A 15,077-nucleotide genomic window follows, 5' to 3' on the forward strand; every position below is an offset into this window, starting at 1 on the left:
GAACATAATTATTGGTCTAATATACTTCTTCTAACTTCTTATATTTTATAGTTCTGTGTTTATCTTCTCACAAACTCTGACACGTCGCGGGCCCAAGAAAGCGTGCTCCAGCATTCTATCCGCATTGGTAGGGAAAGTAAACAGTATTAAACAGTATTCCTACCTCCTATGTGTTAAATAATAATACTGTTGACCTCGTCTCCACTTATAAATATCTTGGAATTCATTTGCAACCTGATCTGTCATGGCACTACCATATAAAGCTCACCCTGGCGGCTGCTAACCGCTCTTTCGGATTTCTCAAGCGTAACCTTAAACAGGCTCCTCCTAACATACGGAAACTTGCCTTTGCCACACTAATACGTCCAAAATTAGAATATGCATCAGCCATTTGGGATCCCGAACATGCTTACATCATAAACGACATTGAATCACTGCAAAATCGTGCCGCTCGCTTCATATTTTCAGATTATTCACGTCATTCCAGCGTCACAGCACTAAAACGCCGAGCAGAGCTACCCGAACTACTCCATCGTCGCAAACTTTCACGCCTATCTCTTTTTTATAAACTTTACCACCACGCGTCACTTCACGGTGATTTCTTCGAGCCACCTGCCGTTATTTTTCCACGCCGCGATCACCCCTACAAAGTTAAACGCATAACCTGTAAGTCATCTGCCTTTTCCCGGTCATTCATTCCACGTACCACAATTGATTGGAATAATCTACCATCGCACATTGCCTCAGAAAAAGACACCACGAAGTTTCAAGAACAAATTCAAAATACTGATGCCATCTAACTTTTGCTGTTTTACATTGTTGTTTCATCTTTTCCGGAACGTGCAGAGCAAATGTGTACTATTTTGTTTTTACCTTGACTCAGCTTTATTGCAGTGTGATGAGTGAGTGTATGTTTTTTTTTATTCGTTTTTGAGTGTATCCTTTATTTTCTTTTTATTATTAAGTGTATTGATTGTTTTCTAGTATTCTCATATGTTGTTCAATGTGCACTAGTTCCTATTGGAACGATTTATGTACCCCCCCTATGTAATACCCTCTCACGAGGGCCTTTAGGGGTAATATGAATAAATAAATAAATAAATAAATTTAAGGGAAGTTGCATATTTGAAAATGCGCAAGCACTGTATTTGGTCGTGACGGCATGTTGGGAAGTGAGATTGAAGCATCGAAACTGAAACTGTTGCCAATGGGATCCCAAGACGCTTCGTGCGGCACCGCGCCGCTAAGATCGCTTCGATTTTGCAAGAGGTCTATTGTGGGGCTGTTCCCGCGTACGCCCAAGTTGACACGGGCGCTTCGTATATCCCGGAAGCAATACGACCTATTCTCTCTTATCTGGCCAAATTCAGAGCACGAAGACAATAGAACAAACGCCAAGCAAATTTAATAAGTACTCAATATTCTTATTGTCCTGCCTTCTTTGTGTTTTGAAGTCAGAAAACGTCAAAACAACATCAACTTCCTTTTCCATTTATAGGTACTATGTTACGTGCCGCACATTGGAACGTCGTTATGGAGGTGCCACAAATTTCTTGAATGGTCCATTAACGCACCGTGCAAAATACGAAAATAATATTTAAAAAAGAAACGGGTAAAGAGATAGCGACGAGGGAAAAATGAAGATAACTGCGCCAGGGCGACACTTTGGTCCCCGGAGCATTGTTCTATCGGTGCGGTTTCTTCTCCTCCCTTTCCGGCTGCTTACCTGTCGTTGCCTGAAAAGAGGCCACGGGCTTCTTTCTCTGCCGTTGCAAAGGCCGTGCCACGTGTTGCCGTTGCGACGGCTGCACGTGGCTCGTCAATAAAGCATATTGTGTTTACCCTTCGGAAACCCGCATTGTATCGGTTATGTTTTTTCCTGACTGTTTACAACTACCCCTCATTGGTCGTGCCAGGGGTTTGAAGGAACAATGATGCGTAGATTGATGGATTGGTCCTTCTTTTTCCGCACACGTCATTCTAATGGAGTGTGTGTGTGTGTGCCGAAATAATTTTCTGCGTGGTTCGAGCTGCTCTAAGAAAAAGCCTATGTGTCTACTTTCCCGCACAACACTCGGAGAGCCAATCACTACAATTTACGAAAGCAGCTCAGCAAATGACGATGCTGAAACATATGTTTAGACCAAAAAACGCAGTCTGAGCAGTGGCAATAAGCAATGCAAAACGTCCCGCTTGCATTGCTTAATGTCACAACTCAGACTACGTTTTTCGGTCTAAACATATGTTTCGGCATCGTCATTCCCTAAGCTACCTCCGTAAGTTGCGGTGATTGACTCTTCGAGTATTGTGCGGGGAAGTAGAGGAGTAGACACACGGGCTTTTCTTAGAGTGTACAGCCGTAACGTCTTAAAAATATTTATTTCCTAAATATATTTGTAGTCCGGGTGGTCTATCGTATTCCTCAGAGCTGTGGCCTAGTTTACATTGGCCAAACTGGACGATGTGCCAATGATCGAGTACGCGAACGTGCACTTTCGCTGCGGTCGACGACTGGGGCGCACCTTCTTTTACACTGTGTCACGTGCATGTGTCACCCGAAATTTGGCAGCATCACAATTTTGGGCAAAGGGGCTGACAAAACTGCGAGGGAATTTCAGGAAGCCTACGAGATAGGAAAGGAGGTGATAATTGTGTCACTCAAACATCGGTGTTATTACGCAAGAAAGACATGACTTTTTTGAGGATGTGTTGACGCTATGGTGGTGCGGTTGTTTACCTCGGTGTTTTCTTCTCATTAGACGTTCAGTTGAAGTTCGAAGCTCGTCCCGTACATTCCTCCCTTCATCTGTGTATCTTTAGCGCGCTGCTACCAGATTGTAACCATGAACCAACTCGCTCCTATGGCTACATTGATTTATATTCCAAAATTAACTTTGTTTTGTACGGTGTTAGTGGAGTCCTCAAACGTATCACGTTCCAGGTTGGTTACATTGTAAATGCAACCTTGTGATAACGCGCAGCAATGCCCACTGATACCGCGTTTTATTGCAGGGTACTAGAATTAGTGTAAGAGCCGGCGCGGCTCGGCAATGGGAGCTCGTAAAGCTGCGTGTGTAGACGACAATCGCAGCGCTGCAGTCGTCACGACATAAGAAAGCCAGTGCACCCCGCCAAATTTGGCGAATATTGCATCAGGCGTTGGCAACCGTTCGCAATGTGCTTGTTTCGCGGCGCACGCGCGCAACCAACCCTTTTGTTGTACCGCAGTGAAAGCTAGAAGCGCGGGCTCATAGCATTGGCAGCTTATCTTAATGCGCGAGAGCTTTTTTGCAGCCGAGATGTGCCCTGTACTGTCAAAGCTACATGCGCGAGCTGGCCCGCCCTCCTGGCTTTAAGACGTGCATTTTTAGCGCGACTGCTGGTTGTTGGGAAGAACGCTTCAAAGCAGCGACCTCAAACTATCGTGCTTGTGGCATTGACTTCTCAGCTTAAGGGTGAGGGAGTACAGAGCGAGGAGCTCGCGCTTGTAGCTTTTCCTGGGGTATTTCGTGAGGTGGAAATATTGGCGCCGTGCGCGATTGAAAGCGTCGCTGTGGTCGGCTTCTACGATTGGCCGAATACTGACTATGATTTCAGCAAAGGTATTCTTATCGACAGAAATAAGAGTAATGTAAGAATTTTAATTTTGAGGGTGTTGGCAGTGTTTCTTTCAAAACGCAATGATATCAAGCTTCCACCATGCTAATTGTAAACACCATCGAACTTGTTGTTCGTAAGGTAATAACGTCACGAGAGGGAACCATAGGAGGGCGCCACCAAAACATCTCGCCGCTAATAGAGCATAGCGATGCGCTGGTGTCGACACCTGTCGCGACCTACGCACCACTCGGCTCATGCGAGCCGCTCAGGTCCCAACACAACCGCGTATCGTAGTACACTGTACTTTTACGGTGTCTGCAAAAGCAAACGAACAAGAGGATTGCTAAGGGAACCCAGAGCCATATATGTGGAAAGTTTGGTCAATGGGAGGCGCGGGCTGAGCCAGGGCGTGCAGCAGATTCGGAAAGAGGGCTTGGCATGCTCTCTTGACCAACCAGAAGCCGAAAAGAATCCCCTAGCGGTGGTAGCGAGAAACAGTTCTGATCAAAGGTCTATGTTCGTAAATGGTTTTAATAATCGCGTAAGAGTGAAGTGTAGTAACTCTTTGTGGTTGAAAATAGGATGCACGTGGTTTTTTTGATCATGATCATGCAGAAAGATGTAAGAAACGAATGCGCCGCTCAACTCTGTTTTGCTCGGACAGAGTGTGACCGCTCGGACGGCAGATTCCCGGCCCTCGGCGTTTGGCGTACGGATTATGTCGATCGTTCCGCTAGTCGCACTCTTCCACCATCATTTTGGATGAGCGTGATTGAAACATCACGTGTACCATATTATCAGCCATCGAGAGTTACTCCAATGCAGTTATCAGGTTTGTTTCTCGCGACCACCGCCAGGGTATTATTTCCGGCTTCTGGTTGGTCACATTCGAATTTCTGAAGACGCCCTGGAACACGCCCAGCCCGCTTTCGGCCAATGTCGCCTCCTCATTTGTCTCCTATACTTCCCAACGAATGGCCAAACTCTCTACATATACGGCTCTGAGGGAACCTCGAGAACTCTTGCTGAAATTGTTCCTTCCGTAAAGTGTATGGACTCGTAGTGAACTGAATTGTTTCGAACTTACGTAGTCTATTTTATTACAAGAAGGTTCGGGTTACGTACCTTGGCGGAACATAATGCAAGAAAAAGAATAGTGCATCGCTGAACCACGAGCAAGTTCGTCTGCTTTTTGCGCACCTCATGCTTTCGTTTACCCCCCAAAGTCGCCCTCGTGCGTTTGTTTACCCCCGATTTCGACGAATCACGGCGCGAGCTCTGTTGCCTTTTGATCGTGCGTTCTCTATACCATTCTCTATGTTGTCCTGTGATTGTAGCGCCCCTCTTTTCGTTTCGATGCGCCAAAGACGCATTTTAAGACACTGGCTCGCCGTATAGACCCTTTTCAAAATTTAGTCGAGTGAGCTTGTGCAGAGGAGAACCCGACTCTAATGGCGGAATTACACAGGTTCTTCGCACCAGAAAAGGTGAAAGTCTTGGAAAGCACAGAGAAGAAACGGGGAAATAATTTTAACCAAAATGTAACAATCTGTTCCTTCTAGAACTCGTTTCAATATGTTGATCATATCTAGACCGCGTTAGGCGGAGAAAGGGGGAACGGGACGCGATGCGGCCCTCTCTTTGAGGCGTCGCAGGGGCGGGACGTGCGAGCGCGCTACTGGTTGGGGGGCCTCTTTGCGCGAGTGATCGCGCGGACGGGCGCTTTGGCGAGCGGCGGGCGCGTGCCCGCGCCTTAGGCACGGCGTTGGCTAGCTTGAAAGCCTGTATATACTGTACATAGCGCGTTTTAGGTTTTGGTTTTGTTCTGGGCATGACACCACTGTTGTAAGTAAAATTTTCTAAACAATAACGAAGTCAAGGGTGCTTGATTTAGGTGTCCTTGTTTTTCTGCACCCGCAATTGGTGCAGAAATGTTGGAGCTTTTAACTAAATGGAGACTTTTGAATAGCATTTAATGCTAAACATCTAACGTCTAGGACCCCTATGGTATAAGGACTGGTTGACCCCAAAACAACAACTACAATAATGCAGATCATGAACTCGCTCATTGATGCCAGGTCAGCTAACCTACCGCAACACATGTGTACTTTTTTTTTCTTTTACAAACACCATCAGGCGGTGCACCACTGCTTTACGTCCCAAAGAACTTCTTAAAAAAAAAAAGAAGTGAACAAAGCTCTTCTTAACTCCGCTGCTTAAAATGCAGATGAAACCTTTAACCACCACTTCTCCAGGTGAACGCCAAAAGAACCTAGAAGCGCGAGATCTATTCCGAAATTTCGAATATTCTTGTAAACCAACTTGTCTCCTCCAAGACGCTAAACCGCACAGCAAAAGGCGCACGCTAAATCTGTCACTTTGTTTTCCGTTTAGCATTTATGCTTTCTAGCACTGGTGACATAAGCAGGGTCGACGGGCTTGCAAAGACAGAGAGACCGGAAGTCAAATGCTGGCCATGACGCCGGCAAAAGATTTTTCATCGACGGAAAGAACAGTAATGTAAGAACATCAATTTTGACGGTGTTGGGAGTGTAGGTTTCAGAGCTCAATGATTTCAAGCTTCCGCCATGCTAATTACAAGCAATCGAACTTGTTGTTCACAAGGTAATGACGTCAGGAGAGAGAGCCATAGGAGGGCGCCACCAAGACATCTCGCCGCCATGTTTACTAACATGAACTTCCGCTTGCGTCCCAATCGACTTACGCTCGCTCCGTCCTTGCAAGCCTATCGAGCTTGCTTATGCAACCAGTTTTAGAAATCAAAAATGGCACATAAACAACCAATGTGGAGATTTAACGAGGGCCTTCTGCTATACAATTTAACGTCTTGGAAAATGCCAGTTGGTTTACAAAAATATTCGAAAAATCTTAAAGGATCTCGTGCTTCCATTTTGTTTTAAGGCGTTCACCTCGAGAATTGGTGGTTAAATGTTTTATCGGCATTTTAAGCAGCGGTGTTAAAATTGGCTTTGTTCATTTTTTTTAAAGGTACCATGATATGACCTTTTTACTTTTGACAGATAAGTTTTACATTAAAGGTTCGTTCATTTAATGCCGAACAGGCATTCGTTTTCGTTTCGGTTTATTAGCTTCTACACAAAACATTAATCGACTTTTTCTTTCTCTCCAACTGAGCGCAATACAAGTTGTGGCGTAATTTTGACGGTCGTGACGTACTCTGGCACAGGAACCGGAAGTTCTCTCGGCAGTACGAGAATGGGAGCGTTAGCGGCGGTGAGTTTGGGGTGCGCCGGTAGGTTTTACTGCGCTGATGGCGCTGATGTCACCGACGTATTTTCTGAATCGGCGCCTCTCATCGCCGCGATAGCCATAGACACATTCCAGCTGAGCGAAATTCAATGCGATATCTTGCGCTATAGCGATAGCATGGGACTAGTCCCGTACGCCAGTATGCCTGTTGGGAAGTGCGGCGAGTCTTCCAGTAAAGACTTCAGAAGTCAACCCAACTCTCATTGTTGGTAAAAGGCGGCCCGTGTCAGTCGTTTGGAAAGCGGCGTAGGTGGAAACGAGTTGCCGCGGCGTTTTTCGCGGCCTCGGAGATGCAGGAGCGAGCCGACGTTAAAAAAGATACGTTTGAACTACGACAGTGTCAGCAAGAGCCACGTAAATACCTGTTCACACTCGGAGCGGACGCGCGCGTTTGATGGAAGTGCTGCATTCGCACTGTTGGTAAGCGCTTGGGGACCGATCTTTTACGATTGAAACTCGAGACTGACGTGACACTCGGCAAAGAAAGGTTGGACCGGCATTGCACGTAGCTCCCACGAACTGTTATAGCTCGACAGTGACGTGCAGTCGTGTCACAATAAAAATGGCATACTAATAACAAAGCGTACATACCAGTATTACGAAGATAGTCTATGCGGCGTTTATTTGAGCTCTATATCACACACAACAACAAGATAAAATCGACGAGAGTCCCTTTTCGACAACAGTGTCCGTCACCACTGCCTGGGAAAACAAGAAGATGACCAGGGGAAGAGATTGACCTCTTAATCTGAAATTGAGGTCAGCGATCAAGCTATAATACGGGAAGGGTCCACAGGGGTTGCGCGGGCATATTCCATTTAGCTGATGTAAATAAATTTAGATGAACATTTCACTAATCGCATATCGTTTAGTGGGCCAAAATAAAAAGGGTAGAAGGTCAAAAGCCTGCTTTTCGGTCATAAATTTGGAAACATAGCGAACCATTTTGTATATTCTTTCCTACGAAAGCTCGCAGTGAACGAGCTCGCGTACGTGTTACGTCTTTTTAATATTAAATTACACGCACCTTCTTTGGGAATGTGGCTTGCATGCGAAGATACGGGCCTTTTGACTGTGATACATTCGCGGCCCCCAAAGCACGTCACACGGCCCCATAGCACCTCACACGACACTAGGCCTCATTTTACTCCGCTCACCCCTAAGCTGACAGTGCGGTGGGAGCTGCGCGCTTGCCGGACCAATGAGCCGCCTCCCCCCCCCCCCCCTCCCCCCCCCCCCCCTCCCCCCCCCCCCCCCCCCGCCTTCACCACCTGACCTTCCTGACCCCATTCTCTGCGCGTGGGTATGCGCGAAGGAGTGTTATCAGGTGGCAAAAGAAATGACGCAAGGAGCTCGTCGCTTCCACAGCACCATCAGTTGAGGGGTGAACGGAGGCTAGTTGCACTCAGTACTGCGGAAGCTACGGGCGGAAGAGGGGTGAAAGCAACTTCTGTTCGAATTTCGAGCGACGGACTAATCTTTTAGGGGGAGAATGGCGACGTGCGGGTACACAAAAGAAGGTCCGAGCAAGAGGGGAGTTCCTCCTTTCCCTCCTTTTGAACTGCTAGCAGTATACTCTCGCCCCTGTGGCTTTGGTAACTCTGTGCGACCTTTTGAGTTGAGGAAACAAGTTAAGAAGAAAGAAGTTGAAAAATCGTTTTATGACCCCTTAAAGATAAATATTATATTATGCTGCGAAGGTTACTAAAATTGGATTTCTTTGAGCCTAACACTGATGTGAAGCATACTCGCCTCAACATTCCCATTTGTCTTCCTCTTTAATTAGACTATCCCGAGAAGATAGCTGCAATTACGTGAAACGTATTTTACGTTTAAGGAACTATACCGGCGGTTACGTTCGTCTTTACCCACGTTCTAACTTAAATGCAATGCCTGCACTTGTATAGATGTATCATTTCCCAGTATTGGTAATCGCAAATGCAACCTTCACCTGAAAGTAAATGAGAAAATCTATTTTAGCTCCGCTGTTAGCTTACGCAGTTGCAATAACCGTCCGTCAAGGCCGGTCCCTTTGACACAGCGACACTCTTTCCTCGTTTATCTGACTTGTTGCTTGAATGCATGTCTTGGCGCGGACGGTGGCAGCCGCATTGGTTTCGAAAACAGCCAGCTGCCCCCACATCTGTCTTGTGGAGCTCCATCCACTCTGTAACACGACACCCGACACAAAAACAAGGACTGTTCGTTTTCAAGTCGTTGTCAAACAAGCCTTCGGAGGCACCACGAGACGACAAATGATGCATTTTTGCGACTTTGATATTTGCCCTTGGAAGCTGCATGGGATTTTATGTCGATATCATATTAAATTACACGCACTCTGTTAGGGAATGTAGCTTGTATGCGAAGATACGGTACGATAAGAATCGACGATTTCAAATGATGCTTTTCGAACAACGTTATTTTCAGATTACAAACTCTGTTTGGTGAAATTGTGGAAGTTTAAAATATTCACAGCGTTGAAGATTTTTCAATCAACGAGTATAAAATATGCATCATTCTACTCTATTATGCCAAGTAAACCAAAATGGCATGCCTGTTACTTCATTATTACCTCCTTTGTTCTGCCTTAGAAACAATAAAATGTACATATGTGCACGGGATATCAGTGCCGCTTTTGTCTATCAATAACTTAAATTACTAGTACAGTTTGTGGAGAGTTGATTCGTTTGATTTCGTCATGCAGAAACGGTCATTTGTACATCTGTGAAAATGTGAATGTGTGTGCGGAAAGATAAGGATGTGGACTTTTTGAGATCCCTTTGTCTAGAAAATTTTGAACAGTGAACAAGACATGAGTATACAAGTGGGCGATTGAAAATGTAATAATTAGAACATAGAGGTGCACGTCTCAGTTATATAAGTTTCTAAAGTTTTAATCTCGTTCAACAACACCGGTAAAAATGGCAACGACCCTCTACTGACAACTGATCAGAACAGACAGGTCGCGCCTTGTCATGCAATCTGCAACTGAGATTTCGTGTCAAAATAAAATTGATAACATATAGTCATACCTACGGTGCTGCCCCATACCAAATGGGACTACAACAAAGTTTCTCTGCAGCTCGGATCCAATAATTTGATTTGAATATTTTACCTCTCCGAACTCTGCCTTCTACTTTGATGTGCGAGCATGCGTTTTTAAGAAAATCTAGAAGTAGACTTTTCGCGCACCATTCAGCAGCCGGGTGGTTGGTTGTTCAGCTCGCCTGTGTCTTCGGTGCTAATCTCGCTTATAGTTTAGCTGTGTCTGCTGCACTGTTATCAAAACCACGGGACCCTCATTTACAAACCACTTTCGCTAATTTCATCTATCCGTGACCCCACCGTAACCATAGCGAGCCACAGTATGTAAGCCTTTGTTGGACCCAAAGAAAACTTGACCTCAATCTTACACAGCCGCACGCGAGCAAGCGATACATTCAGAAACAAACAAAAAGAAAGAACACCACGTCTTACTTGACTTCCCGTCGGCTCGCTTCCTTTGAGGCGCCGTTATTCCAGCTCCCGCGAAGCCTCGCGGGCTTCCACCGCAGATCGGAAAACGTTGTCCAAGCACGCTGACGACACGACTCGGTCTCAGGCGATAAGAGAAACAAGGCTGACGTTTTGATCCACACGTCGTCGTTCTGCTGCCGCGATCGCTCCCAACACAGATCCGGACGGCGAGGGAATACTTTAGCCTTGGGGCATTTTCTAGCAGTGGGAACTCTTTTGAGAGGACGTCGCCGCGCGACGCGCTCCTTCTGGCTGGCCTTGACACTCGAGAGAGTGCGCGTGCTTCGGGGGAGAGGAAGGAAGCCAAACGACGGAATTGGTGGAGCACTCAGTGGAACGTCATTAACCATCGGAGCGGGGTATACAGAAAACGGCGATATTAGTACGCTTTGGCGTGACCAGTATCGGCATTATAAGTATATTTCTTCGTTTGTTTCCGGGAAGGAGAAATGATACCTTGCGACGACTATGCACACACAGCTCAGCGGGACGACTCGTGGCACGCGCCCGATGGGTTTCGTCGGCTGAAGGATGCGGAAGCGTAACAAATTGTCAATAGCTGGATTTTTCTGGTGATGAGGGGGCGCGGCGATAAACTGAATTCGCGCAGTGCCATACCCTACATTCTACAAATGGTGTGTGTGTGTGTGTCCATGCGAGAGCGCGCTGTGTCTTTGTGTGTGTGTTTGTACATATGTGTCCATGCGCGCGTGCCTGTGTGTGTGTATGTGTATACCCGTGTGTCTGCGTATCCTGTATGACCCCTTAATTATAAAAAAACAAACTCTTAGGGAAAGGGAGATGCAAGAGGAATAGTCAGTCATCTATGGAGGGGGTGTATTCGTCGTCTCTGAGTTCACTTCCCTGCAGAACATGGACAGCCAATAGGGGCGAACAACACCGGGATCAAGGCGAACGACCGAGCTCGGAATGCGACTAGATCCCAGCATTTCGATACGCCCAGGGACAATCATTGACAAAGTGAAGTGCAATACTCATTGTCTCTGCGCGCATCAGAGTTTGTTCGTCGTGTCGTCTTCACTTTGTCATTCGCGGGGATCCTTCTACTGTTTCCCGCAATCGGATGTCTTCGCGTTCTGCAGGAAAGTTTACTCGGATCCTTTCTTTAGACTGTTGCTACCCTCTAAGACAGGGTCTCGAAACCAGACATGTACAAGTTACTCAAAAAAAAGTAATTAAGTTAAGTTACTGAGTATTGACGTCAAAAGTAATTTGAGTAGAGTAGAAATTACTCAAATGGAAAGTAATTGAGAAAATTACTATTTACTGGAAGAAAGTAATGAATTACTTTTGAAGTTACTTTTATATGTTTTTATGGTAAAAAGAAAGTACAGAGGTTTTGATCCGTTAGCAAAATTGTGCTAGCCAAATATGAATCCGCTTGATTTTTTAACAAATGCTTTAATTGCTGGTTCTGCTTCTGCGTGCCTAATTGATTTGTACTTTTTTGTTTTTTTGCTCAATGATGTACATCGAATGTGTAATTTCTTCTTTGAGGTTTAGCACTGTCTGAGCTTGAATTTTTACACAGTGTTTGCTTGTTGACAGTGTTCCGTAAAGTAAATCTAAAAACTATCTGCACTAAACTACAAAGTAATTGAGAGATTATGTACTTCAAGAAAAGTTGTAAATACACCGGGTGCAATGTACTTGAAGTAACGTGTATAAATACATTATATTTTACGGTAAAATACAAGCACTTTTAACACAATCTTTCATGATGCCCTTTCATTCCCTATACAGTGTTTTTTTTAATGGTATGCATTGCTTCAAGGGTAATCGGAGGTGCATCAGTTTTTTACGGAAATTGCAGGAAATATTGTATAAATTCAAGTCGCCGCACGGTAGTTGTTTTACTCGCGCTGATGAGCTACTTGACATAATCAACTTATAAGGCACTTATTTCCATTGGTCTTACCGCCGTCATTACTTCACTCAGAAAAATGACCAGATGACGTCTCGAAAGAGCGCGTTTTCACACGACGATACCGCCATTTTTCGTTTCCGAAATCGGGAAATGTACATTGAAGTCGGAAGTATTACTTTCCTCGCAAAATACAAGTACATGTTGAGCGAATTTACTTCAAGTAAAGTACAATTTTTCTGAACACTAGTACTTTAAGTACCATGTGCTTCACTTCTACTTCAAAACACTGTTTGTTAATTATTTTTTTACATAAAAACGTTGGGCGAATTACTACAAGTTTCTCAAACGATCTATGAATTTTTGAAGATCTACATATTATGAGTTTTGGGAGGAAAGGCAACGCAATAAGGTAATCTTTGCGTTGCCCTTTAGCACCCGATTCTTCGAGTACAGCAAAAACTACGGGGGCACCAGATGAGTTTCAGAACAGGTGCTGCATTTTGTTGCCTCCTTTGAGTGAGGACGCAGTGGACACCTCTTGCAGTGGGCGAGAGTTTCTCCGTTTGGGAAAAGCGGGGACCAGCCCTTTCTTCAAATGGGTCAAGTCTCCTTGAGCTTTGGGACACAGAGAAACGTCAGTCTTCGGCGCTAATCCCGGTCATTCGGCCACTCTTGCGTCGTGTCGGTTTGCTCCCCGCGCCTCGTAGCAGTGTTGTTGCAATGAAGGAAAGGGCGGGGGGGGGGGGGGGGGGGGGAGTTGTGAAAACATTAGGGGGTTTTAGACTCTCCAAACCATTTTCTCCCCCCCCCCTTCCTACGCCGCATGCTTCCCCCTCTTTGCCAATATCAGGTGATCTTCCAACATCTTATCTCCTTTGTGCAGGAATGTTTGATAGGCAAAGCAACCACTAAAATTCAAAAGTAATTTGTAACTTGAGTAGAAGTTACTCATAAAAAGTAATTGATGTAAACTACTAATTACCGAAATAAAAATGTAATTGAAAGTTACTAAACTACTCAGAAAAGGAGTTAAACTACAGTAACTTGAGTAGAGTAATTGAACCACGTACAAGTCTGCGAGTCGAAACCTGACCTAGGGGCCGGATTAGGGATTCGTCGCAGTCTGGAGGGCCGCAAAATAAATACGACAATACAGATTAGAAAATAGTAAATAAATGAACCTAAATTATAGTTTATATACAGAAATCTAAACTGGATATAAAAAATATATGTAACGTGCATAAATACGTATATTCAGTTCCTTGCTAGCAGACTTATTGCAAAATCGAAGCGATCCTCGGCACATACTGCCGTGCAAAGCATCTTGGGTACCTCTTGGCCACCACTTTGGTCTCGATTTGCCAACCTCAATTCGCCACATCCGTTTACGACTAAATACAGTAGATACTTTTTTCGATTATGTGATTATTTTAAACTTATGTTGCCTACCAATATAGATAGAACGCGGGGACACGTTTTTTGGGACTCACGACACACCAGAGTTTGTGCGAAGGTGAACAAAGAATGAAGTTGAACTGTACTGGGCCGATCATCCTGTTGCATTTTCTCAATGTCCTGGGCTTCTTAAATGATGAGTGACCCGCTTGGGTCATGCTGCAATATGGAGCGGCTGCCAGGCCGCCAGAGAGGTAAGGGACGAGATAGGCCTTACTCCTCTACGCTAACTCTAGGTAGGTCCATAAGGCCGCTGAAGGTTCATGTTTCATGAGGGCTCTGACGAAGATGAACGGGCGCAATGCAAACGAGCGCTAACTTCAGTTTTATGGAGTGCTGCACTACTTCTTTAAAGGGGCAATCGAAACTAAAGCCATGCCACTCATGTCCTTGGCCAAAGATGTCCCATAATCCAACGCGCGCAGCGTTGCATGCAGGGATATTTTCAGAAGTAGTCTTTTATGACACAGTGAAATAATTATGACCCTGAAACCTTACCAAGCTTAATAAAAACATATGGAAAGAAGTGTCTGAACGAGAAACATTTGTTTCTGGTCTGCTCTCCTAAATTTGCTTTTTAATCAACACCACAAAAAAAGTATCGTCTTGAAAGGTATCGGGCGTCCGTGAGAAAAACAAACCCGGTTTATCGCACCGCAAAAATAAATTAGATATCGCGGAGAGCTCAAACTCCGTCAAAACGTAGCTCCAGCTGTTCGAACAAGATGCCAAAGCTTCAGCACCAACCGTTAATTTACTCAGAGGTTATAAGCTATTGTCTGAAATTTTCAATGTGAAAATGGGGCATATTTTTACCCGTTTTCTGTTTCTGGCGCCATAGATATTCATGCATTCGAGAGCTCCGTCGACCACCATTTTTCCATTGAAAATTTGAGAAAATAGCTTTTAACTCTTGAATAAGATAACGATTGGTGCTGAAACTTAGGTATCTTGCTCGAAAGGCTGCCTCGCTTTGACGGAGTTTGAGCTCTTCGCGATGTCTAGTTCATTTTCGCGGCGCGAAAAACAGGGTTCGGTTTTTTCGCGTACGCCCCATACCTTTCAAGAAGATACATTTTCTGTGGTGTTGATTAAGAAGCAAATTTAAGAGAGCAGAGGAGAAACGGACGTTTCTCTTTCAGTCGTTTCATGAGCCCTTACTTGCCGAGCAATGGAGGACCCCTGAGAGACACCAGAGAAGAAACTGTCTACTTTTGGACGGTGCAAGCACTTACGACTAGGGCTGGACAATTGATCGATTAATCTACCGTTTGAGAAATTAAATATTTAATCCACGATTCATATTTTCTAACCGTTTAGTCGGTAA

At 45.0% G+C, this 15,077-nt stretch overlaps 1 protein-coding gene across 6 annotated transcripts in view; it reads right to left on the reverse strand.

Moving 5' to 3' along the window:
- Window positions 1-15,077, reverse strand: part of LOC8035952 (MFS-type transporter SLC18B1) — a 123,065-nt gene that overhangs the window by 64,138 nt on the left and 43,850 nt on the right. The window contains exon 1 of one of the 6 annotated variants that reach the window (XM_042291753.1): window positions 10,369-10,579. The exons of the other annotated variants lie outside the window; for them this stretch is intronic. The gene's annotated coding sequence lies outside the window, so the exon portion shown is untranslated. Of the gene's footprint in view, window positions 1-10,368; window positions 10,580-15,077 lie in introns of those variants that run through there. 6 annotated transcript variants of the gene reach the window in all.

Source organism: Ixodes scapularis, unplaced genomic scaffold (genome assembly GCF_016920785.2).
Source record: "Ixodes scapularis isolate PalLabHiFi unplaced genomic scaffold, ASM1692078v2 PGA_scaffold2__306_contigs__length_199485367, whole genome shotgun sequence".
Taxonomy (NCBI): Eukaryota; Metazoa; Arthropoda; class Arachnida; order Ixodida; family Ixodidae; genus Ixodes; species Ixodes scapularis.